This window comes from Stenella coeruleoalba, assembly GCF_951394435.1.
Source record: "Stenella coeruleoalba genome assembly, chromosome: 17".
In the NCBI taxonomy this organism is placed as follows: domain Eukaryota; kingdom Metazoa; phylum Chordata; class Mammalia; order Artiodactyla; family Delphinidae; genus Stenella; species Stenella coeruleoalba.
This window is the reverse complement of record NC_137163.1, coordinates 51812448-51837006: the sequence shown is the minus strand read 5'-3', so window position 1 is coordinate 51837006 and position 24559 is coordinate 51812448. Positions and strand designations below refer to the sequence as shown.

Genomic DNA, 24559 nt, shown 5'->3' with positions numbered 1-24559 from the left:
ACTCAGAGTAATGGCACTGCAATCCTGTTTCTACTTGAGAGTAAAATTCTGATGAAAGAAAGAAAAATAAGTTGCTAAGTACAGCCCACATTCATTTGAAAGGGAATTAGACTCCACTTTTTGAAGGGGGGAGTATTGATGAAGTTGTGGGTGTATTTTAAAACCATCATAGTTGGAGAAAGATTCTTTAACAAATGAGCTGGGGGAGACCATGAGAAAGAAAAGGTAGATCATCACACCAAAATAAATCTGAAAGGATTAAATTATTTAATGGATAAAGCAAAATTATCAAACATGTAGAAAAAAGTAAAGGCAGATAAATAACATGATCTCAGGATGGCAATGAAGTTGCAAAGCAAAAAATAATAGAAGAAAACAAAAATGGAAAAGACTAATAATTTTATTTTGGATCAATATCTACATTGTATAAAGCAACTTTTTGTGAATATCCTAGCAAGAAAATGGACAATGGACAAACAATGAGATACCATATTTGCCCTGTGATGAGAATATACCAAGATGAGAATATACCATGATGATTTTGGCACAGTGAAGAAGGACAATCACATATTCTCATATAGTGCTGTGGGACAATTGAGAATGACAATTATAATATCAGTAATTTATTGATCATGTGCCACATAGTTCTAGGTATTTTATTTGTAGCAACTCATTTTCTTTTAATGACAACATCATATGGTAGCATTATACCTATTTTCTGGTTGAGGCACAGATTAAGGACTTTGGCCAAACCTCATAGCTCATAGGTGGCAGAAGTGTTGACTTACCCAGCTGCCATGATAGGCACAGCGCCTCAGGCTCACCATACTTTTAGAGGCCCATAAAATGTTTTAATTTCTTTTAAAATCAGAAAGAAAAAAATGAATGCTTAGGTCAAAGAAAATGTTTTAATGTACAATATCAGTATGTTGTCTTTATAACAATTCAGTTATAAATATAATTTTAAATATTATTTTATGGAAGAAGAGATCCACAAAGTAAAAGTATCTAGGATCCATGAAAATAGGAATCTGGCCCCAGGTGGCAGAGCTGGGTTTTTATCCCAGGCAGTGTGAACCTAGGCCTAAGTTCTTCCTGGAAGGTAACTTGCCAATATGTTTCAAGAGGGCTAAAATTGTTCACACTTTCTATTACTTTTAAGGATGTAAATTAAGGCAGTAAGTAAGGACATGGGCAATGATGGATGAAAAGATATTTGTAATAGTGTTCATTTGAACACCAAAGAAATATTTAATAATGAAAGGCTGGTCCAATGTTTGCTGTCAACGTAAGGGCCTAGGTGAGTACAAGGAACTGCTGAATGGAGCTCACCTGAGGCAGAAACTGAGGACTTGGGAGAGCTGGAAGTAGAGCGGGAAGTGAGAGGAGGCATGTGTGCACTCTGCAGATGGAGTGCAGACCTCTGCTGGGTATGCATAGGTTATGTCTGAGAGTGCACTTGGGAGCATGTTCTTGAATTTATTTTTAAAGGAGCTGGACAAGCAAAAAGGTGAGGGAAAGTTTAGAGGAAACAGTACCCTTCAAAGTAGAGATGAGTGAGCACAATCAGGAACTCTGAAGAGTTTGTCATAACAGGAGAGACAGAGCATGTGAGCATGAAAGAAGCCTTGAAGACCATGTTAACTTTTGTCTTGAAAGCTCTGATGAGCCAATGAAAGATTGTAAGCAGTGGAGTGATGGGCTCAGATGTATGTTTTAGAATAATCATTGTGGATACAGTATGCATCAGACCCAGGTAGGAAGTCAGAGGGTAGAAGCTGATAGAGTGGAGAGGAAGAGAATGTGCATTTGCATTTATTCAGTCAAGAGATATTTATTGAATCCTACAAATACTCACGAATGCCAATGTTCTTGGTACACAATTCTTTCAAAGGTTTAGTTATGACGGAAGAAGAGAGAGAACTAGAAAAAGGTTTAAAGGCAAGGGAAAGTTTCATACAGAAAAGTCTTAAACATGATTATGCGGAAGAGTTGTACTCAACAGAAAGGATGAGGTTAAAGATATGCCAGGGAGGGCCTTACAGGAGGGAGCAGTCAGTGGAGAGTTTTGGTTGGAGGGGAGCAGGGACAGCCAGCCTGAGATAGAGGAAAACTAGTAAGCTTGGGTGTGGGTGTAGGTAATTTGTGGGGTTTGGGTGAAGCATCTGGCAAAAATTGTAGAAATCCATGCTGGATGACCTTTTTTATCTCTCTGAAGTAGAGGAACAGGTCATATGATGAGTAACGTGGTCGTTACTGATTTCTATTTGCAGGGTGGCCTTGGTTCTAAAAGCAAGGCACAGAACCAAGAGCTCTTCTCCAGGCTAATTGACTCATTTGTATAAATGGGGATAATAGGCCCTTCTTTATGGAACTGCTGTATTCATTAATTGCACAGACACATGCACTTGCTCAGTATTAGTTCTATCATTGTACTCTTGTGGGGTTGGGGTAGTGAACGTTTTGGTTACCAGTAAAAGTGGACTGGAACTCTTCTGGTATGACCATCTGCTAAATGCAATTATTTACTCTTGCAATGGGTTGTAAGTCAAACACTCAGCTAGGTCAAGGAGTATTTCTTAACAGCCTCCTTTTGCCGTAAAGCGTTCAAGAAAAGAACGCCAGTGCCTCAAGGACCTTACTGAAAGTCATGAGCGGGTCTGGCCGCGAACCGGAAAGTCAAGTCAGCAGCAACCACCAAGACTTACTGAAGCCTCTTCCCAAATCTCGGCGACGTCTCCTCCCCTTCCACAGGTTCAGGCCTCGCCCCCTCCCTCCCATTGGCTGGCTCTCCCCCTCCCTCGACCGCTCCGAAGACCCGGAGAAGCGGAGTCTTCCAAAGGCATCCTCGGGTCTCCCTCGCTGCGCATGCTCGCGGGAAGCCGGATTCCGGGTCCGGAGTTGGAGGCTCTGGGAGGCCGCGTCGCTGAACGCGGGGTCGAGCCGGCAGGGAGGCGCGCGCTCCGGGCGCGGCGCGCTCCCGAGGAGGGAGGCGTGGGGTCGGCCGGAGGTGGCGCGTGGCCGGGGTGGGGGTGGGGGGAGGGTCGGGTGTCGGCGAGCGCGGCAAGCGGGTTCCGAGTGGCTGCAGGCGGCCTGGGCTGCCGGGGCCGACGCCTGGGTGGCTGTCGCCGCCGCGCCTGCTGCGAGATGGCGATCTTGGGCACGGAAGGGTGAGGGCGCCCGCCGGTGGAGGAGGCGCCGCTGCCGTGGCCGCCGGGCCGCCGGGCCGCCGGGAGCCGACGGCTTCGCGCCGGGTAAGGACGCCGCGGCGCTGGGCTAGGGGCTGGGGTCGCGGGCGGGGCGGGGGCTCCGGGGGCGCGGGCCGGGAGCCTCTGCGGCGGTGCCCTGAGCCCGGCACGGTCCGCCGCGGGGCGGGACCCTCCGAGGGCAGTCGGGGGCCGTCCGCGTCGCCCTGGCTGCCGACTCCAGCCCGGGGGCTGGGAGTTTTCTGGGGTGGGGTCACGGGTCCTGCCCCGAGTTGGCCCTGGCACAGGCCTGAGCTAATGATACTGGAGCGGAGAAAAGTGTTTCCGTGACTCGGCAGCCGCAGTTCTTAAGCTTCCTTCCCTTCTTTCAACCTTCCTTCCTTTCTCTAACACCTCTCCAAGAAAACCCTAATATATGGACTTACTCCCAGTGCCCTGACTTTCCCCGCAGTCCCACCGTCCCAAACCAAGGACTCCCCGCCTTAGAACGTCTTTTTCTGCCGTGTTTTTATCACTCCTGGTTCTTCACTGACTCTGCAGCCGCCCCCCCTACCCCCCGCCCAACACAACCCCCACCTCCACCTTTGTGACCTGGTAGATCCCAGTGACCTTGCAGTTTTCGCTAGTCCTTATCTAATCTGTGACTTGGACCTTCTCCTTTCATCCTTTAGACATTTAAAAAATTTTGTACTTTACCCGTTGCTTTTACAGGCTTTAAATGATTACTCTTGTGCACAGCCCTTTCTTTGCTCCATCAATACGGAGTTGAGCCCCCTTTGCTCCCGCGATTATATGAAACCTTCATTACCAAAGAAGAGAAGTATGTTATTTTGACATTTTTACTCTTCCAGGATAAAATATTTTCCAGGGGCTTGATGTGGCTTTCTTTTTCTGTTTGATTGGTTTTTATCTTTTTGTGTAGTTAGTGTGCAAAATGTGAGTTCCTGCCTTAAAATGTTGTTGGTAATAATAGTGTAAAAGAATAACGTCCAGAGTTATCTTCCCCCTCTTTGGTTTCTTTTGCCTGAAATACCTGGTGTACAGTTGTATGCAGGTTTCTGCAAGAGTTCATGCTTATGTATAAACCCACTTTACCTGTCTAGTTAAGTCTCTGTATGTATTATGCAAGCGAAATGGACCTTTTAAAGAAGAAAAGCATTCTTTTATTTATGTGACTTGTTTTTACTCATAAAATAGATAATTATCGGTGGCTGAAATTATCACTTTTCATAAATGGTTAATATTTTTAAAATTGAATACTTAGTGGCCAAGTATTGGAAGCTCTTCAAATTGAGAAGTGTAAAGTATGTGGGGGAACAGATCTTTCTGAAGTGGCTTATTAACACTTTAAAATAGTTCTTCCCTTCAAATGCACTTATATGACCTATAACATAAGGGCTTTGAAAAGCAGTAACTAAAGGTTATGTTTTTGGAAGCCTGGTATGATAGAGGATGTTGCATGTAAGGTCTCTGCTTCAAGAGATAGTAATCTGCTTACCCCGCGAAGGCTGAAATTTCTTCTACTGCCTTACACAATTATTAAGCATCTACTGCATGACTGCGATGGATTTGGGGGAATATGAAGATGAGGGTGATAACAGTTTCTGCCCTCACAGACTAGTTAGGCAGGTAAGACTATACACAAATGCCTCATTTGTCTTTTAAGACATAGTTACGTTTCATACTGAATTCACATTCAGAGGATGTAGGGCTCACATCTCATGGGGGGTTATTTCATAGAGCTTCTGGTTTTTGAAATCTTTGGGTTGAAGTATGACTATAGACTTTCGATAGGCTGGGAAAGGTAATCCAGGCAGAGAGAAGGGACTAAGAGAGCACAGAGTTCATACATTTAGGGAGAGGCAAGTATGTTTGGATGGAATATAACGTATTTGTACCAGTATAATGGGTGGTAAAGCTTAAAGTAAAAATTTGGACCAGTTTATGGATTGCTTTTGGTGCTGGGCTTATGACCTTGGATTTAGTAGGCGATGAGGGTTATACAGATGATTTTTGAGTTGGGAATGAAACGATTAAACCTTTGTTTTCATAGGATTAATCTGGCAGCAGCTTGTAGTGTGAATTGAAGTAGAGGGAACCTGGAGGTAGAACGACTTCTTTCTTCATTGCTGTGGTCATAGGTGTGAGGGTCTGAACTCTGGAGGCAGTAATAGGAATTGAGGAAGGAATGGAGGAAGGAAGGACAATAGACAGAATTTGATGATGAGAGAAAATGAAGAAAGTAAAAATAACTGAGATTCTGGTCCAGGTTGATTGGGAGAATAGTGGTACATTTTGAGCAACATCAATTGGAAGCTTTATCTTCAGCGTATGTGTGGCACTTTACAGCAGTAGTTCTCAGCCTCTGGGGGATTAGTAACTCTTGGTGAAACTAAAGAAATCTGCTGGCCTGGAAAATTTCCATATGTACCTGTGCTTTGTGGATATAATTTTAGGGGAGTCTCTGGACCACCTAAATCTCATCCATGGAACCCAATGGGTTGAAGCAGTGCTTAGAATTACTGGGGGCCTTTTAAAACTATTGAACCTTCAAATGCTTCCATTTACCAATAAGAACCTCTGCTGTAGAGACATATTGTATGTACACCTAGAGACAATATCTCCTTAGACTTGTGTTGTGGTTTACAGCTTACAGAGAATTTTGACTAACTTATCTTATTTGCTATTCTATTACAGAACAGACTAATCCAAGAGGTTAAATGATTTGTCCCAAGCATTTCAGTTAGCAAGTGGGTAAAGTAGAATCAGGAGTTGATTGACAGTGATGGTTTTCTTGTATGGAGACATGTGCAACAGATTTACCATCAATTGGATGTAGTCACTGCCTTTAAGTGACCTCATCAGCAGGGACTAGATGATCCTGGGAGGTTCCTTTCAGTTCTTAACATTTTGTGATTCTTGGGTTTTAGATTTTTATTGGACTACCTGTACCTTTCTTGTTTTCCATGTGCAGGAGAACTGGTGAGGCTGAGGGATGAATTGGGTGTATGGAGAGCGGATAGAAATATCAGAACAGTCATGTTCTCATTTATTTCCTTTGTATCTCAGTTTGGATTGGAGAGGTGGGGCTGGAGGGGAAGTAAGTGAAATAAGAAACTTTAAGAACTTTTATCTTCTCTGTTCAGGTATTCCCTGAAACTACTTCTTCATTCAGGAACGCTTTATCAAGTAAAAAGTAAAACTTTACAGAATAATGAAGTGCAGAGACCTAGTCAGTGAATTTTTTCATTGGATTAAGTAGCTAACTCTGGTTAAATTATTACAGAGGAAGGCTGAGAACTACCGCTGTAAAGTGCCACACATACGCTGAAGATAAAAATTCCAATTGATGTTGCTCAAAATGTACCACTATTCTCCCAATCAACCTGGACCAGAATCTCAGTTATTTTTACTTTCTTCATTTTCTCTTTCATCATCAAATTCTGTCTATTGTCCTTCCTTCCTCCATTCCTTCCTCAATTCCTATTACTGCCTCCAGAGTTCAGACCCTCACACCTATGACCATAGCAATGAAGAAAGAAGTCGTTCTACCTTCAGGTTCCCTCTACTTCAGTTCACACTACAAACTGCTGCCAGATTAATCCTCTGAAAACTAATTATGGTTAAAGCATAATTTGATTAGTAAACAGTTGACTTTTCTGCATCTATAGGATTGTCTTCCTGGTAGGGAACCAGAGCAGGTTATTACATAGTATCTGTTATAGCCCTAGAAAGTTTGATTCTGTAATTATTAGAAAGGCTAGGATCTTTTTTACTCTTTCTGTAAAAATATGATGTACTTATAACAAGCAGTGGAAGGCAATAAATTAGCCTTAATAGTGGTTTTTGAAGTAACCAGTTACTAATACATAGTGGAGAGAAAATGTCTAACAAAAAGCACATACATAGATGATTTTTTACTCTTTGCTGGCGTTAAGAAGAATATCATATTTTATATATTACAGTATATTACACTTTTTCAGCATGGTTGCATATATGTCATCATTTGATTCTCATGAAAATTGATCAGTAGGTGTGTAAGGAGATAATTCCTTTTTAGATGAAGACACTGGAGCTCAAAGAAATTAAAAAATGTAAAATTTCCAGGGTATATGGCTAGCAAGTGGCCAAAATTAGAACTAGAGCTAAAACCTATTTTTTTTGTTCCTGAGTCAGTATTCTTTTCCCACCAACTCTTCATCTAAAATGGGAATTTAACTGAAGGCTCTGTGTGAGAAGTTTGAATTTACCTGTTTGGAATCTGTGTTAAACTTTTTTACGGTGTAGATCTGAGCTTGTTTATTTCCTCCTTTGTGTGAAAATGGTAACCTCATTGTAGTGGCTATCGGTAGGTAAATTTGAAAATTTTAAGTATTTATCACAGTTATCCTCCTATCAAGGAAAAAGCAAAAGGTGATTTCTTGTCTGCAAAAGTACATTGGTGAAATGTAGGGATTAATACCCTTTTGAAAATTTGTTGATTTTTAATTCAGGTGTTTTTACAGATGGAGTTTGTTCGTTTATAAAAGTTTTGTCTATGAAAATTTGTATTTTTGGAGCAATCAGGATCTGATTTTCAAAAGTACGTATCATGATATTCCGTGGTTTTTACCAGTACATAAAAAGCTTTATCATTTAAAAAGAAATTTACCTTAAAAAGCTCTTAGTATACATTTTAAATTCATATGTTTAAATGACTTTTTTTGGAGTATGTTTTGTAAAACTATTTGTCAGATAGTTCCTAAGGTATAAGAAAGACCAGCATCTGTCTTGATGTTCCTTAAATCATTTGTTCATAACCCATTGTGGTGTCCCTGCTGCCTGTCATTACACCCCTCCTTTTTTCCTGGATTTTGAACAAATTAGGCAAAAAGACAAGGAACCAGGTGAGCATTGTTTTGGTTATTTATTGCTGTGTGACAAAAAAACCTGAAACTAAGTGACTTAAAACAACCAGGATTTTTGGCTTTTTGTTTTGTTTTGTTTTTGGCTCACAGGTTTGCTTTCCTGGGCTGGGCTCATTTGGGCAGTTCTGCTGGTTTCGCGGGTGGTCACTTTAATAGCTGGCTTTCAGCTGCATGCTAGTCTTCTCTCTCTTTCTTTCTCTCTTTCTCTTTCTCTTTCTCTTTTACCACATAGTCTTGTCTCAAGGCCACTTCTCTCCATGTGGCCTTTCCAGAAGGATTGCTGGCCTTACATGGTGGCTTAGGGCTTCCAGGAGTGCAAAAACAGAGGCAACCAGGCCTTCTTAAGACATAGGCTTGGAACCAGCATAGCCTCATTTCTGCCACATTCTGTTGGTTAAAGCAAGTCATGGGTCTAGCCCAGATTCAAGGGAAAGGGACTAGACAAAATATCTGAATCCCGGGATTACACCACACAGCTGTATTACCCCAAAATGGGGCTTCTGGAAGAACTGTTTTGGAAGCTGAGACTTGAGCTGCCTGGTACTTTTAGTACTTTGAGTCTAGGCCTGTCAGAGGGAAAGCTGAATCTAAAGTGCAAATGATAGCATGTTTGGCTTATTACACAAATAGGAATAGTCAGCACTCCTGGGGTAGAGAAGAGGAGAAAGTTTTGGGTCTCTGGGGTTTGACCCAGTATGTTACCATAATGGGGCAGGATTGACTTGCCGTACTTGAGGGCAAGAAAGTGCAGGACCCAGAGCCCAGGCTGCTCTGAAACGGTTCACTCTGGCCTTAACTTTAACTAGCCTTGAGCAAACTGGTGCCTCACAAATAGTATTTTCTGTTTGCAGTGTCTGGGAAAGTTTGGGATAAGCCACCCTTCCTTGGGGAAGAGTCATTATAGTGGAGAAAATATTCTTTCCTTGTGGAGACTGGAATGGAAATCCTGTCTGCTTAGCGAAATGTAAGGAATGAGGCAATGCTCATCCTTCCCAGGAACAGGTAGGTTAATTGATTGCTAGCTGGTGTGTTCTCACCTTATCGTTATCTCATTATCACTTTATCTCAGCAGTATCTTTTTTTTAGTGCAAGTTATATGCTGAATAATGTTATGGCTAACTGTGGCATGAAGAAAATGTGTGTTTTGTTGTTATTACATTATAGCTTTTGAGTGGAATAATGAATCAGTATATTACATTTAAAGAATTTAGGTGTAGATTTGGAGCACTTTTGAATTTTGAATAGATGAAAAGATGGGCCCCTGCCTCCTAGTGCAAAACTCTTTGCAGATTTCTGAATATAGTAGTATGTTGGCTGTTGTGGGCAGGACTTGGTGATTGAGTGTACTGAGAAACATTATTTATATATATAGGAGAGGCTAGGGCACAAAAAAAGGTGTAGATAGAGTTACCTTAAGGTGTTTCTTCATGGCTCTCCTCCCTGCCCTAAATTACAGGAGTGGTTTAAAAATGTACTAGCATTAACAGAATTGTAGGTGTGATACCTTTTTAACTAAGGAAAACAAGATCTTTTGATAGCTGTTTAGTATACCCATAATTAGGACTACATAGGATGAGTAGAAGCAAACTGACTTGAGTCCTGACTTGACGTGGGATATTCCTGTTAAACCTTAGCTCCAACTTGCCAAGATGAACTGCTCTTTGTGTTTAGTTAGCGTGGGGAGGAGAATTAGTCAAATGAACTTGCTGTGTATAAATTAGGGCATACTTTATCTTAGAAGTAAATAAACTACATCGTTCTGCTCTTAAAGTTTAAGAATTAAAGACGTTCCTGCATGTGGGTCAAGAGCTGTAGCTTTAAAGCCAGGCAGAGCTGACTTCTGTCAGTGGTGCTTAATAGCAGTGTTGCCTCAGTTTCTCTTCTGTAAAAGGTAAAGAATATCTTCTGTACTGGATTTTTGTAAGGATTCATTGAAAGAATGTTTTAAAGCAGAAAATGGGATCCCTTGGACATGAACAGCCCTTAAATCATTTTTATTGCTCTTAGTTCATTATTATTAACAAGTTGAAAATTCAAACAAGTAGTCCAGTTCTCTGTGAGCCACTCATTTCTCAAGGACAGTTGTAGTTTAGTTTGGCATGAGCAGAGCTGCATATCAAATCTCACCTCTTAGCTTAAAAAATAGGTTGCCGAAAGGTTAAGAATGTCTCTGAGAAAGATACTGACTCAACATGGCTGCAGTTATCAGCTGGTGATGGTTTGGCCGTACAGTCTGGGAACAAGAAATTGTTAACACCGTCATTGGATGAAATACAGGGTAGATAAGTATTTGTCAAAGTGCAGTCCCTGCATCATGGTCATCTGGGATATTGGTTAAATGTGTAGATTCTTGAGTACTCTTCAAGATCTATGGTATGGTCCTTGATAGTGGAGTTCAGGAGTCTTCATTTTTAGTAAATACCTCAGATGATTTTATACACATTAGTTTGAGAACTGCTGGTATAAACTGAATTGGTAATTTGGGGTTCTGGTGTTCTCTGAGACCATTTTTTAAGCTACACTGTTCAGTAAATACACATGTATAATGTAAATACAAAGGGAGCTTAACATCTGAACCTTTCAGATATTTAAAGAGGCTTAAGATAATTGCCAAGGACTTGATCCAAACTATAGAAACCTGATAGTTGGTGATTACAGTAAGAAGTAGGCAAGAGAAGTAACCCTGCAAGAGGCACCCATCAGGACTCCTTGTTCAAAAAATTACCCTATACTTCTACAAAATACATTTTTATGAGTGAAGATGTTTCTTTTTAAAAAACGCTTTAGCTGAAACAAATTAGATATTGGATTATTTATCTGATAATCTTACGCTTTTCACTTAAGATAAGCTACTCAGAAATTGAGATTTTGATTGAAGTGTGTCTAATTTGGTTGGATGGGGACCATGATCTGTCTCTTGTGGGGAAAAGCCATTGCTTAGAATAAGGATATTGATTTGAGAAGAAAGTCGTAAGAGAAGGTTTAAATTTTAGATCGATCAATCCAAAAGAAAAAAAACAAAACCTTGAAGCTTATTTTCTCTAACTTTTGCTTAGGACAGTGGTAGTGACAGCCTGCATCTACGTCACTTTAACCCTCAGTCCTGTGATCATATCTGTCATTGGAACGGCAGATCTTTAAATTGGGGCTGTACTTGGAAAAACTTAACCTATGTTTGTATCAGCCTTATTTTTATTGTGTTAGTACATTCTGTGGTAAAAAAAACAACAACATGCTAAACCCATGATTCTTTCTAAATTTGAGTAGAAAGGATTAGTTGGCATTTGTTTGAGGAGGCTGTTGTTTTTGTTTGTTTTCCCTGACTGTGGCCAGTTCTTTGGGAAGAAAAGCAACAATAAACTCATCTCTTTTTGTCCTTCGAGCTGTGAAATATGGTGTTGATGTTTAGGTATGAATACCCAGAATGGAAAGTATACATCATACTCAGGAATTTCATTGTTCTACATTAAAACGTTTGGTAATTATAATTTGTTTTAAAACTTTCTTTGTGATTTAATTTTCCTGTGAACTATTAGCTGTTTAAGAGCTTAGGCCTTCAAGTAAGACAAGCCTAGACTTGATTTCTGGCACTTACTTATTGGCTAAGTGATCTTGGTAAAGGTAACCTTAGATTAAGCCCTAGTTTTATCATATGTAAAGTGGATATTCACATGTAAAGTGGTAATAATAATACCTATTCATAGATTTATTGCACGGCTTAAACCTAACACTTAGTATTGAGTAAATAGTCACTAGGATGGGTTTATAAGACCTTGTTTTTGGTGTCAGATGTGTTACAGAAATAATTCTTTTTTAAAATTTTAGAAACGTAATACACTCCACATTTTGTGTTACATAAAACCCCAATGAAGTCTTAGGGCAGCACTCTGTACTTTCCTTGGCAATTGTTTAATTATGGATAAATAAGGACAGTAAATAGTCACACATCTGTTCAGATGCTGCTGCCAAATGAGTTCAGGTCAGTTCAGTTTTTGTCACCGTATGGGTTAAGAAGGAGCTTTAAGTTTGTATAGTTTTTGGAGTTTTGGATTTGTGGATTGTGTCCCTGTGTTTTAAACTTGAGAAGAATTACATTTTAGGAATAAAGTCTTAGCTGTTTAACTGATTATCTCATTTTGGAAGGTTTCTGTGTATTTTGGATTCTAATATTTTCCTCTAAGAATGAGGATATCTGAAAGTTCATACTTAGCAGCCTGCTTTAAAATGCTTAGGAAGAGTATTTGTAAATAGTAAATTAATATTGTGTTCTGTTACTGGAGTAGCTTTAAAATATCTTGAAATTGTGTATTTACAACAAAGAATTTAGCAGTACTATACTCCTCTCAAGTGTTAAAATGTAATTTTTTAACATCTTTATTAGAGTATAATTGCTTTACAGTGGTGTGTTAGTTTCTGCTTTATAACAAAGTGAATCAGCTATACATATACATATATCCCCATATCTCTTCCCTCTTGCGTCTCCCTCCCTCTCACCCTCCCTATCGTACCCCTCTAGGTGGTCACAAAGCACTGAGCTGATCTCCCCGTGCCATCCAGCTGCTTCCCACTAGGTATCTGTTTTACGTTTGGTAGTGTATATATGTCCATGCCACTCTCTCACTTCATCCCAGCTTACGCTTCCCCCTCCCCACGTCCTCAAGTCCATTCTCTACGTCTGTGTCTTTATTCCTGTCCTGCCCCTAGGTTCTTCAGAACCTTTTTTTTTTTTTTTAGGTTCCATATATATGTGTTAGCATATGGTATTTATTTTTCTCTTTCTGACTTACTTCACTCTGTATGACAGTCTCTAGGTCCATCCACCTCACTACAGATAACTCAATTTTGTTTCTTTTTATGGCTGAGTAATATTCCATTGTATACATGTGCCACATCTTCTTTATCCATTCATGTGTTGATGGACACTTAGGTTGCTTCCATGTTCTGACTATTGTAAATAGTGCTGCAGTGAACATTGTGGTACATGACTCTTTTTGAATTATGGTTTTCTCAGGGTATATGCCCAGGAGTGGGATTGCTGGGTCATATGGTAGTTCTATTTTTAGTTTTTTAAGGAACCTCCATACTGTTCTCCATAGTGGCCGGATCAATTTACATTCCCAGCAACAGTGCAAGAGGGTTCCCTTTTCTCCACACCCTCTCCAGCATTTATTATTTGTAGATTTTTTGATGATGGCCATTCTGACTGGTGTGAGGTGATACATCATTGTAGTTTTGATATGCATTTCTCTAATGATTAGTGATGTTGAGCATCCTTTCATGTGTTTGTTGGCAGTCTGTATATCGTCTCTGGAGAAATGTCTATTTAGGTCTTCTGCTCATTTTTGGATTGGGTTGTTTTTTTGATACTGAGCTGCATGAGCTGCTTGTAAATTTTGGAGATTAATCCTTTGTCAGTTGTTTCATTTGCAAATATTTTCTCCCATTCTGAGGGTTGTCTTTTCATCTTGTTTATGGTTTCCTTTGCTGTGCAAAAGATTTAAGTTTCATTACGTCCCATTTGTTTATTTATGTTTTTATTTCCATTTCTCTAGGAGGTGGGTCAAAAAGGATCTTGGTGTGATTTATGTCATAGAGTGTTCTGCCTATGTTTTCTTCTAAGAGTTTTATAGTGTCTGGCCTTACATTTAGGTCTTTAATCCTAAATGTGATTTTCATCTGATTCTTACTGTGGATGTGGAAGTTTGCTTTGTATCACTTTGCAGCATGGGCATGTGATGGAAGTGCTTCTTAACCTGCTGTCCTCTGTATTGTTGTGGAAGTATGGTAGAAAAATGTTGGAGCTTCTCAGAGTAATTGAGAGTGTGACTGGGGTGGTGGCGGTGATGGGAGGGTGTTAGGAAGTTATCAGTTATTGGGCACTTTCTATATTCCATTCTAGAAATAGTTCTGATTTCCTAGAGTTGATGTTAGCACTTCTTTTCCCCTTCACAAAACGGAGTTGGTATTTACATTGCTCAGTAAGAAAACAGACTCAGAGAGGTTAAATACACCTGAATAGCAAAATTGAAGTTTGGACCTAGGTTTGTTCAACTCTCTTACATTACCCAACATGCTCTTCTCACACTAGGGATTGGCACTTTGGAGTTGAAGAGTTAACAAATCTCCATGGCTACTTAAATGCTGGAAAATTAGAAGCCTTAATATATTTAGAAACAGTCAGAACATGTTTTGAGGCGAATGTAACTTTGGGTCATGCTATCCTAGTGACCAGTGCAGTGTAGAAAAGAGTGCTGGCCTTGTCAGCAGACCCAGGTTTGGCCTGACATTAAGAAGCTTTGTGTCCCTCAGTGAGTCTCGTAATCAGCTCTCAGCCTCATCTTCAGCTCTAATTAATGACTGTGCTTTCTGCTCCTTCATGAGATGTAGCAAATACTGTGTATTTGAAGAATACCAAACCTTTAAAATTTTTGGATTTGAAGGAAAAAAGTCTGGTAAGCACATATTATATTAAATACCACACTTTGAAACAAATGACAGGTTATTTATGGAAATGTTTGTGTCATTTTGAAATATGAGATGTTACATGATGTAATTACATGAAATTTGATCTTTGCAGAGTGAGAATGTTATGTTGCCCTGGATGTTTTTCCCAGAATACATGGAAATGATTTATTAAACACAGCCTGAGCAGCCTACCTTCTTCATTGTTAGTGTGTTTATGCTTTTACACATTCGCTGTTTTAGATTACTTTCTCAACCTTCAGGAAAAACGTTTTCAATGACCTAGCTTACAAGCCCCACAAAACCACCCTACTCTGAAGTTGCTTAAGTGATAAAAGAATGGGAACATCAGATTGGTACAGCAAACTGCTTATTTTAAGGTTTGGGTTTAGCTCAGCGTTTCTTTTTTATATTCTGTGTTTGTAGCGCAAATGTAGTGAGAAGAGCATTGGCTTTGAGCCCAGGAGATCTGGATTCAAAATCCTGACTTTCACCAGTTTTGTGACCTTGGGCAATTTACTTACATTCCTGAAACCTCATTTTTCTTACCTGTTAGTAGAAATAATGACTCTGAAGGGTGATTGATAACATTAGAGATAGTTTTTTGGGGCAAATAATAGGAGCCTAATAAATGGTCACTGTGATTTTTACTATTTTTGGAGTCAGAGACCTGATTCAGATTCCAGGTTTAAGATTGGCCATGTTTCTGTGTCACTTAGGCACCATACGTAAGTGCTGCCAGTTCCAGGTAGTTACGCTCTGTCATCTTATTCTTCTGCTTAGGGAGTATTTACGCAGCTCTTTTTACATGTTAACTTAAGTTGATTCTGTAGGTCTGGAGCTCAAGTTTTAAGATGCTGTTATTTGATTTTTCTTTTTAATTGACATTATATAAGCACCACAGGAATGGGAAACCTTCCTTCTACTGATACTTGCTAAGGTATGGGGAAAATGACCAACTGCAAACATTTTCTGCGTGAAAAGCTTTGGTAATTTGCCATTATAAACATAATATTGTACATTATAAGAAATTGAGAAATTATAGCAAATTAGAAAAGAAATGATTTCATTTTCATTTTGCTATAGTTTACTTTTGTTGATGGAAATACATTTGAGTATCAATTCTTTTAAAACAGGGAAATAGGAATTATCTCTCTAAATTAAGAATAATTATGAAAAAGTCAATGAATAAGTGAAAATGTAATTTTTTTTTTTTTATGACCTGAGGAAGGAAGGGGATGGAGCAGAGAGGGAAGGAAAGATTCCTGTGATAAAAGACACAGTGATAGTGCCAGAGTCCTGTGTTTTTGTTTTGTTTTTAAGGACCATAACTGTTTAGCTTGAAAATTAGAACAGTTGCTGTTAAATTTGATGAATATATTTTCTTCCTCATTAATGTTTTCTTTTAAATAGAGTACAAGCATTTTTTATATCCTTTACTTGAAGTGGAGGAAAACTATTAATTTCATTTTTTGGAAAGTTGGTATTAAGTTATTCGATTATATTTTTAAAAGGTGCATTTTATGGAGCAACATCACCATCTTGTGGCCTTCTAGAATATTGTTGCCAAAGGTATGTTGTAAAAACTACAAGCGTAAATTAAATTGTTCTCTGATGTTGGCCAAGGGCTCAATCAAATTTGTATTCAGCAGTTCTTACTGTAAATGGGAGGTGGGAGTTAGAAAATAAAATGATTTGTACACTAGGATTTCAACTTTGTAAAAAAAAAATCTGTATTGGAGGAAAATAATGGTACAAAACTGGAAACAGTTGTGAGTTAGGTTGATGCAAAGATTGTGGATGGTTGTTACTCTCACGTTTTCATGAAATATGCAGTGTTTATAGTCAAGCAGTTCTAAGCTAGAAAATATCAATATGTTCTGTCCTCCATTTCTTAATCAATAGGATTACCAAGGCCCAAAGAAGTTTAGATGCCCTGTCTCATTCAGCCATTTAGTGAGACTGTTATCTAGAGCAGTGTTTTCCAAGCTGGTGACTCTTGGAGGAATATTTTCTACCTGAATTTTTATACTTTTTTCCTTCATTTTGATGGTAGTTTTAAAAGAAAAAAAAATCAATTTGAGAAGTACCGTAGTTCATTTAAAAGAGCACCTAAAAACTAAATGAGGCTATTTGGTTTTAAGCCTGTGTTTACTTAGTTGTTTTTAAGATTCAAATCGTTGACAACAAGTATCCAAATATAATCATCTAAATAGTATTAAACACTCCTGTGTGCCAGGCTTTGGGGGAGACATGGTGGATACAATGGCCAATGGCCAGGATTTGTCCTGCATGCTTGGAATTTATCGTCTAGAATGCAGTGAGAAAAATAAAGCTATTTTGATGAACACAGAAGTTTGAAATCAGGGATTCTGGGAGAAAACAACTATAACTTACGGCAAATACTCATATTTACCATGTATTAGGCACCATGCAAAGTGCTTTTGGTACTTTTTCTCAGTGTCAACTATTTATTTTGGAATTTTGCTTTCATTTTTGCATATGCACACAAATATGTATTTGTGGAAGGTCTGAAACACCTCTGTGGACAGTACCAGTGGTTTGGCTCTTAATGGGTTTGGTAGGCTTTTGTGCCTTGGTCTTGGTATCTCACCACCATTTATAACATTCCTATTGGGAAAATCTGTACCGTGTTCTAAGTAGCCGTCTTTCCCCCAGACTTTGAGAGTCCAATTGTTATATAATTTGGGGATTAATTTAAGACTTCTGAATTATTTTGAATATTTAGTTAGGGACAGAAAGTGTCCAAGTTTAATGAGCTTTTCTCTTGTATATATACTGTTGGACATTTGAGTATTTAATAAGTCAAATGAACATTTTAGGTAACACTTATCCTTTACTTTTGTATTGGACATTTTTGTATTGAGCCTTTACTGTGGGCTGTGGAGATAAAATCACATTGGTAAGGTGGACATGGACTTGGTGCTCAGAATTATCAAAGCAAAGATGGGAGAGTGTATAGATGGTTTATCCCACCTGTATAGGATTTTCTTTATAATATTTTAAAGTTTTAGTTCTGTGCTATATAGGTACATTTTTTTTAACATAACTACTCTAACCATTTCTACAGGTTAAATGTTTTATTGATTGTGAATCTTCATTTAACACATTTTTAAAGTATATAGTAAGGGCTGAGCAATGGGCTAGGGGCTGGAATTATAAAGATGAGTAGTAATAAAGAAATTTCTGGTGTAATGGGGAGATAAAGAAATAACATGGTTATAGTGCTGTGTTTGCTTGAGCTGAATCTTTAGGGATGATTAGAAATTAGGTAGATGAGCAGTGGGAATAACATGTAGGAAGTCATGGGCGCCTAGATGTGTATGTGAGAATCACTTGGGGCCCCTGGTGGAGTCCCCAGGTAATTCTGACATGCAGCCAGGTTGAGGAAAACTGGTAGTGGATTAGAAATATGTGTCATTAGTGAGCTTTGGGTAAAGAGCTTTTTTGGAGAATACCAGTTATTTTATTTTCTCTAGCTGAATTTTAATGAACAAAGGTGGCAGAGAGTGTGTGTGTACGTAATGCATCTGAAGAACCGGAAGTAGTTTGGTAGTAGCTAGAGTATGCCTTTTTCTCTTCTGGATCCTATGTTCTAAACAGCTCTAACATATCTTTGCTTCTAAACGTGAACTATAAAGGTGAGTTGGAAAAAAAAAATCACACATCTGTGGGGATTGGTGCTGCTACTACTGACCTGGGCCCAAGTCTCTGCTCTGTCTGCCTTGAATTCCTTACCTACCACATCCCTGTTGAAACAGGGAATTTGGTCTATGTTTATTGACCATTGTATTCCCAATGCCTCCTTCACCAAAGGAATTGGCAGGTAAAACCTCCTTACCTTTCTTCCCAGACAATGTCAGAGATATCTGCACTTTCACTCATTCTTTTCTCTTTCTAGTCTCAGTGTAAGAACTATGTCTGTACCTCTGCATTAAATCTCAACCAATCCTGACTTCTCAGAGATCTTGTCGTAGTAATCATTGTCTTTTCTGTGACGTCAGCTGCTTGCTGCCTGAAAGCATGTTCAGGGTCTCTTCTGTCTTCAAAAACAAACGTATGTACGCCTCCCTTTAAGGCTATATCTCTTTTCCTATACAATCATACATCTGAACAGAGGTTTCTGGCTGTTAATTTACTTCTGAAGCCTCTGGCCTCTGGGCCCCTACCACTCCATTAAAATTGCTCTTGCTAAAGGCCTGGTAACATCCATACAGTCCAGTAAACAGTTTTCTCTTTTTACTGATCTTGCTGGGGTGCTTGGTGGGCCTAGCCACTCTTCTTTTCCTTGAAATTCTTTCTTGAAGTTTTCTTCAACCCTGTGCATGGTTCTCCTCTACCGTTCAGCCTTTCAGTACTGCTCTTCCCTGCTAATTGTATGCAATAGGCCTTTTCTGGATGAAAGACCACCTGTCGCAGCAGGTGGCTTCAGTTCACTCTTGCAGTTCACTTTTGAACTCTGCTTACGTTTACCTCCAGTATCTATTTTCTGAGGTCTGTTTCAGTCAGTCAGTAATACTTCTGGGGGGCCTTCCCTCGGCCAGGCTTTAGCCTGGGTTCTGGGAATAAATAAGATGGAGTCGCTGCCCTTGGAGGTCGGCGTGGGTTGGAGACAGAAGTAAGAGGTTAAGATAACTGAACGTAAATCATTGAGAATGATAAAATAGGGTGAGGTGGTAGAGTTGAAGGAGTGAGGCTTTGGCTGTGCCTGGGCTGACTAGAGATTCTTTCTGAACGGGTCATACTTGAGTGGAGCCCTAAGGCTGAGAAGGTAGCCAAGGGACTGTCAGATGGAGAGTGAAAACAGAGGTCTCTCAGCAGCACAAGGTATTCAGGTTAGGGATGGCAGGAATGCCAGTGAGAGAGAAAAGAGGGGAGGAGAGAGGTAGGAAATGTAGGGGCAGCAGGTCACGTGGGGCCATGTATGAGTTTGGATTTCTTGTAGTTAAAAGGAGAGAACATTGGGTGTGAAACAGTTTTTGTGGCGCGTACTGTTTTGGAAAGCCCACTCCGACCACTGGTAGAGGATGGATGTGGTGTGGGAGCAGGGAGACCATGTGCCTGTAGTTTAGATGAGCATTTACGAAGCTTGAGAAGAGGGTTGTGTTGCGGATGTTGAGAAGTACTCTCCCTTGCTTTTATCCCTGCTTTTATCTCTGCTTCTCCTGCCCTCCCCTCCCCTGCCCTCCCCTCCCTTCCCCTCCCTTCCCTTCCCATTTCTCGTTTTGTCTTCTTGTTGTTTTTTAATAATACACAAACCCCAAGTCTGTTTGGTGCCCAAAAGAAGAGGGTATAAATGTGGGGAGGGAGTATATCTTAGGAGGTGAAAGTTGTGTAGGTAGTCGGTCACTTTGGAAAGTAGGAGGGTATACTTCATTTTCAGAGACTTATACTAGGACAGGGTTATGTAGTATATTTTTATAAGAATCTCCATCAGAAATTATTTAAAATAAGGTAGATGGCATGAGTGTCTCAGAAGGTTGAAGTGTTAGGTTTCTAAGTAACCTCCGTATTCAGAAAAATTAGCTGATAAAATTGCAATATAGTAAGACTGTGTTTTTCTATAAATGCTTTATTTTTCATTCTCATATTTAATATTGTTTTTTCATGTTATATTCTTAATAATTTAGCATTTATACAGCACTTTATAATTCACAAACTGCTTATATGATACTAATTTCTTCTAAGACATCTGCTGCTGAGAGAGGTTAAGTTACTTGTCCAAGGTCATGTCAATTTATTTATTAAGCATTTGTGTGCCAGGGAGTTTTCTTAGCGATTTGTCAATATTAACTCATTTAATTCTCTTAATAACTCTGTGAGGTAGGTACTGTTGTCTTTGTCTTTTTTTTTTTTTTTTTTTGCGATACGGGGGCCTCTCACTGTTGTGGCCTGTCCCATTGTGGAGCACAGGCTCTGGACGCACAGGCTTAGTGGCCATGGCTCACGGGCCCAGCCACTCCGCAGCATGTGGGATCTTCCTGGACCCGGGCATGAACCCGTGTCCCCTGCATCGGCAGGCAGACTCTCAACCACTGTGCCACCAGGGAAGCCCGTCTTTGTCATTTTATAGATATAAAAACTGAGGCACTGGGACTTCCCTGGTGGCACAGTGCTTAAGAATCCGCCTGCCGATGCAGGGGACACGGGTTCAAGCCCTGGTCCAGGACGATCCCACATGCCACGGAGCAACTAAGCCCGTGTGCGCCACAACTACTGAGCCTGTGTGCTGCAACTACGGAAGCCCATGCACCTAGAGCCCGTGATCTGCAACAAAGAGTAACCCCCTGCTCGCCCAACTAGAGAAAGCCCATGCGCGGCAATGAAGACCCAATGCAGCCAAAAAATAAATAAAATTAGAAAAAAAGCAACAAACAAACAAAAAAAACCTGAGGCACTGTGGGGTAAAGGAGCTTGCCAGTAGTGGAACTGGGATTTGAACCCAGGCAGTCTGGCTGCAGAATTTACTCTCTCAACCACTGTTCTGCTGCCTCTTAGTAAATGTGGGAGCAGAAGTTCAAATCCAGATTCACACTGGACTCTGGCACATGATGGTTTCTTCTTTTCAATTATTTGTTTCTACCCCCACCCCACCTGTCAGCCAGGCTGCAGATCTTCTATAAGCAAAAGCTTACTTGTTGACAGGATCTGACTTGGGTTTCTTTAATTTCTAACATTACTAGATATTGAGAGTTTTATATTCACTTTGCAGTAAATTAATTTTTTTAAATCTGCCAACCTCTGACGTGGAAAAGAGCAAAAACCAGTACTTCTGTCAGCTCAGAATAGAAGTATCTTTGATATTTGATCTCCAGACTGGCCTTTACTTTGGTATGTTATAGTTACTGCTAGCTTAGCCTCCAGTCCTCTGTCCAAAGTCTATTATTAATTATTTATTGCTTTTCTGGGAAGGAATTTGCATTCTGTATGGAAGAAGACCTTGTAAATTTTGCTGGCTTGACGTTCACATGAAACATGTTTTATTTTAAACGGTTCGTTGTTAGTTTTGCTTGGGTAGGTAATTGTAACTATTATTAATTGGGGGCAAACACCTTGATAGGAAAATCAGAGCAAGTTAAGTTGCTCTGATTGTGTTTTGTGCTGTGACTGGAGCCTTACTGTGATGGAAAGCTGTTTTAAGGCAAAGAAGTAGATAGAATTTAAAGTACCCAGAATCAAGAATTACCTTGGTTAGAATTTACGAGAATGAGGAAGAGAACTGAGTAAGTAGTTTGACCAGCTATTGGATGTGAATTTTTAGTGAATAAATAAATTGCAGGAAATAAACTAGGAAATAAATTGCAGGGAATTAATGGGCAGCGGGTATAAGGGTGTGTGCCATGATAATTTGAGGAGGCATAAGGTTAAATTCAGCAAGGCTTTTGACTGTTACAGCAAGGGGCATGCAGTAACAATACAAATGTTTGTAGATTTGAGAAAGGAAAAGAAATTTGTTTTAATTATGTAACTGATAGTTTAAGAGCAGATTGATTACACAGAACAATTTTGAGAGCAAGGTGGTCACATAGTTTGGAAATGGTTAAAATTGGCAGTTAAAAGGAAATCTATAGATGGATCAAGATTTAGTGCTTAAAAAATTAAAATTGTGATGTGTATGGTGCATTTCAGTGTAAAATTATTTTGCTTATTAGCTTGAGGTGGCAGCAGATACATATATATATATATTTTTTAATTATTTAATTAATTAATTTATTTTTGGCTGTGTTAGGTCTTCATTTCTGTGCGAGGGCTTTATCTAGTTGTGGCGAGTGGGGGCCAGCCACTCTTTATTGCGATGCACGGGCCTCTCACTATCGCGGCCTCTCTTGTTGTGGAGCACAGGCTGCAGATGCGCAGGCTCAGTAGTTGTGGCTCACAGGCCTAGTTGCTCCGCAGCATGTGGGATCTTTCCAGACCAGGGCTCGAACCCGTGTCCCCTGCATTGGCAGGCAGATTCTCAACCACTGCACCACCAGGGAAGCCCAGATACATACATTAATGAGAGGCAAATTTTGAGACAAGTTAACTATAAAGCAGACTTTCTATGTAATTGTTTGAGAGGAATAACACTTAAAAATAAAATAATACGATTGATTATAAACTCATTGGACACAAGAAAGTGAGACAGGTAAAGACTAAGAAGAGAATGAACTTGCAAAAGGGGAGATATGAGATACAGCTGAAAAAGAAAAGTCAAGGAAAGAGGCCTAGATTTGTGTTGCTGGAAAAGTACAGGTAAAAATTGGAAGATGATTGAAAACGGAACCAGAAGGCTTGGGGAAAATTAATATATTTATTTACCTCCTCTGGTTGAAAATCCGAAAATGGGTGGGGATAAATAATAAGAGTTGGATATTAATACTGACAGGAAATTTGGCATTTTGAAGATAAATACATTTTCCTCATAAAAAATACTTCCTGTGTTCTTCCCATAAACTGACATATATTGTGCACTAAAAGGAACTTTGAAATTTACTGAAAGTGCAGAAAGATGGAAGAGAGAAAGTTGTGGTTATTAGATCCTATGATTAGATAGGCATTTTTCATATCATTTTTTTTTTGCTGTACGCGGGCCTCTCACTGTTGTGGCCTCTCCCGTTGCAGAGCACAGGCTCCGGATGCGCAGGCTCAGCGGCCATGGCTCATGGGCCCAGCCGCTCCGCGGCATGTGGGATCTTCCCGGACCGGGGCATGAACCCGTGTCCCCTGCATCGGCAGGCGGACTCTCAACCACTGTGCCACCAGGGAAGCCCTAGATAGGCATTTTCACATGAAAATAAACACCCAGACTGTAGTTGGAGGATAAAAAGTACCTGTGGATGCCTGTCTTCATTTGTCCTTTGTCTGGTAGGTAATGCAAGTGCTCTTCAAGTCACTGGAATGGCACAGTTTTAAAGTGTTATTCCTTTTCACCCAGTGGCACTTGTAAATTATCAGGAGGGTAAAATTCCTAGGTTTTGTATTAAGAGGATTAATCAGTGAAGTTTATACAGAGAGGTCAGTGTGGACAAGTAAACTTTTTAAGAAATCGCCTAGCTTCTATCCCAAACAATTAAAAGTATGTATTGAGACCTTAACACCAAGTTTATTTGAAGGTAGAGGAAGAGGCACAGTGGTTGAGAGATCCTGGTAAGAAAAGCTCCATGGGAGATAGAGTAGGAATTAAAAATAATGTTAATGTTACAGTATTAAAATTTGAAATGGTTGTACTTGGCCTACTTCCTTGAGATGGGAATGTGAAAATTTGGAACTGTGAAGTGCTGTGCAGGCATAAACTAGGGATGGTATCACCACTAGGTGCTACTAGGACAGGGGAGAGCTGGGGGGACTGAAGGCAGACAGAATCTGAAGAGAGAGCGCAGTGCTGGAGATAACTGCTCGGAGATGCCGAGCAGAGTAGCGCCTGCCAGTCCAGCATGGGGTCATCCCTGCTAGTCAGTGGAATGGAAGTGCGCAAGATACAGTATTGGCACAGAAGCGGAGACTGGAGTGAGGGTGACTGCATGAGGTGAGGAAGAACAGTTGGACTCAGTGTTTGGAGGCTACGCAGGAAGTTGGAAGTGTCTTCAAATCCGTAGGGTACCAGAGTGGTGATTATTTGGAGAGTTTGGTAAAAGTAAACAATTCTGAAGTTTAAAGGCATTGGGTATTGAGAAAGTTTTTGCTCCTTCCTCTTCCCTTCTCCCTACATGTAGTCCCCAGGGTTGTGAAATTGAGGCCTAATGATGAGTAGTCCCTATAAAATTGATTTTTCATTTCTGAATATTTAGGTCATACAGAAATTGTAAAGTCTAACAGAATTATGCTTTATTATAACAGGATTCCACTAGAAAAATACCCTTGAGATACATCCAAAAAGCTGTCTATGTAGTTAGAGCCATTACATCGTTTACTAAGGTTACCCTTAGTAAAAGATCTCAGCGTGCCCAGAAATGGGAGGTTCCCAAGAAGCAGAACTCAAAA

The 24559-nt window shown here is 39.9% G+C and overlaps 1 protein-coding gene across 2 annotated transcripts in view; it reads left to right on the top strand.

Moving 5' to 3' along the window:
• The first annotated feature begins 3054 nt into the window (after nucleotides 1–3054).
• The window catches only part of WWP1 (WW domain containing E3 ubiquitin protein ligase 1), a 115052-nt gene continuing 93547 nt past the window's right edge, over nucleotides 3055–24559 (top strand). Inside the window, exons 1-2 of one of the 2 annotated variants that reach the window (XM_079901450.1) lie at nucleotides 3055–3254; nucleotides 8965–9115. The gene's annotated coding sequence lies outside the window, so the exon portion shown is untranslated. The remainder of the gene's footprint in view (nucleotides 3255–8964; nucleotides 9116–24559) is intronic. The other variant, XM_079901449.1, reaches the window with a different exon arrangement.